Source organism: Thermobia domestica, chromosome 6, assembly GCF_964235325.1.
Source record: "Thermobia domestica chromosome 6, izTheDome1.hap1.1, whole genome shotgun sequence".
Taxonomy (NCBI): domain Eukaryota; kingdom Metazoa; phylum Arthropoda; class Insecta; order Zygentoma; family Lepismatidae; genus Thermobia; species Thermobia domestica.
The window spans coordinates 233563805-233566398 of record NC_137459.1 but is presented as its reverse complement, the minus strand read 5'-3'; positions in this window follow the sequence as shown (position 1 = coordinate 233566398).

The window sequence follows — 2594 nt, the reverse complement described above, 5'->3', positions numbered from 1 at the left end:
ATTTGGCCGGGGATTGCATGAGAGACCTCTCGCATTAGATTAAACGCTCTATCACTGAGGCACCGTGCCCCCTTAGCAGAGAAAGCAGGCAGTTATTATACGTACGATTGAGAATTAGAATAATACTGTAGCAGATACATTTATCGTTTGTAGGTATCTTTTGTATTGGAAATATAAATGTTAGAATCGTAACTTAGGAATTTTTCATTGCAAATACGTATTTTTATAAGAGAAGGCTAGTATTATAAGAGCGATATATGCCTAAATTTTCGCGTTATTATGATCGATTAAGACATTCATTGCTCCTGGAATTGACAAAATATTAAAAAGAGAATTAATTATGCTAATTTTATTCGTTTTATGTTAAAATATATACGAATTGCAGGCATCTTTTCGATTTTATAGACTAGGAAAACAGAATTGCATAGAAAGTAATAATTTCTCTTTCTTGGACACTCAGGTAGAGGTCCGTTGTAGTGAATGGACCATTGAAATAGGGATACTGTTTATTTACTACGAAGAAGAAGAAGACTTGCAGTATGAAAATCTTGAATGGCATGTTCTTGAATGAGCCATGCTTCCCTCCCTTCCTTTTGAGGTAGAAGATGTGAATGAACGATTGTGGCCGGTTGCTTATTGTTGTTGTTGTTGTTGTATTTTTTGTTCCTTCTTGGCTGGAGTTCCCTTGAATGAAAGAGCGAAAATCTATTCATGTAATATGAACTCTAAATTTTACGTCCCAAGAATATACATGTTGAGCTAAGAGAGATGACATGATTAAGACAATTGAATAATGAATGGTGGAATGAGGAAGAGGAGGAAAGGACGATCAAGAGGAGTTTGTAGCGTATTATGTACATATACATATCTATATATCTATATCTAATATATATATATATATATATATATATATATATAGTGTGGACAGCTATTTACAAGTATGTCTGTCTGTCTGTCTTTGTGTGAGTGGATTCCTGTAGCTTTGAATGTATGTAGAAATTATGTCTGTGTGTGTGTGTATGTGTATACGTGTGTGTGTGTGAGTGTGTACATATGCATGCGTCTGTGTGCTTTAGTAGCCATCCTTTTGTGTGTGCTGATGCATGATTGTGGCTCTACATATGTATGCGTTTGTGTGGTGTTGGTGCATGCCTTTGTGTGCGTTAGTAGGCATCTGTTAGTGTGTGCTGGTGCACTATCATAGCTCTGAGTAAGTATACGTCTGTGCGCGTTGGTAGCCATCGGTCTGTGTCCTGGTGTATTGTTATATGGTGTGTACGGTCTTGCAATATTTTGTGCATTGGTAGGCATCCGTATGTGTGGTGATGCATGGTTATGGGGTGAGTACGGTCTTGCGATGTCCTGTGCATTGGTAGGCATCCGTTTCTATGTGGTGGAGCATTAAAGTGTCTGTACATAGGCATGTTTGTATGTGTGGTTGTGCGTTATCCTATGCGTTGGTAGGCATTCGTTTTTGTGGTTGTGCATTATTGTGAGTATGCGTATGTATGCGATGTGTGTGGTGCCGCATTAATGTGTGTGTACATATGCATGTTTGTATGTGTGGTTGTGAATTATTGCATTATCCTATGAGTTGGTAGGTATTCGCTTGAGTGGTTGTGCATTATTGTGGGTCTGTATGTATGTGTTTGTGTGTTTGTGCTGGAGCATTAACGTGTGTGTACATATGCATACCTGTATGTGTGGTTGTACATAATCCTTTGCGTTGGTAGACATCCATCTGTGTGTATGTACGTATGTTTTATGTGTGCTTGTGTATTATTGTGTGTCTCCAAATGTATATGTTTGTGTGTGGTGAACCATTAACGTGTGTGTACATATTCATGTCTGAGTATGTGGTCGTGCATTATCATATGCATTGGTAGCCGTCCTTTTTTGTGCAGATGCATTATCATAGTTTACGTATGTGTGCAATGTGTGTGGTGTTGCATTAGCGTGGGTGTGCATATGTATGTGTCTGTATATGATCGTAGCATCCGTTTGTGTGCTGCTGCATTTTCATGGCTCTGCATATCTATGCGTTTGTGTGTGGTGGTGCATTAAGGTGTGTGTGTGTGCATATGTATGCGTTTCTGTGCGATGATAGACATCCATTTGTGTGTGCTATTGCATTGTTTTGTGTTGTGCGCTGGTAGACATGTTTCTCAGTGATATTGTTTCGTATGTATTATAGCAATACACAATTGTAATTTCATTATCGTTTGAGTATACAAACACTTTTCTACTTACCTAAAGGGTTTTGCGTAAAAGACATTTGTTTGCACAAGTAGGAAATTGTCTGAGATGTGAATACTTACACATATTCAACGGTTGCGGCAACGCGGGCGCCCGGCAGTGGGAACGCGGCGCGGTGCGAGGTGTGCAGTTGCACGAACGGAGAACGCGCGCGGTCGCAGACGAGAAACATTATAATGTGTCGCAAGCCGGCAGGTACGTGTTAAGCGAGGAACAGTGACGCTTAGAACATACACAGATTCCGTTCTTGTAAGTATGGTATATATAGATTCCGATGTTATACGCAAGATAGCCGCGATTTTCATGTACGTAAGATATGTAGAATTTGTTGTTGTTGT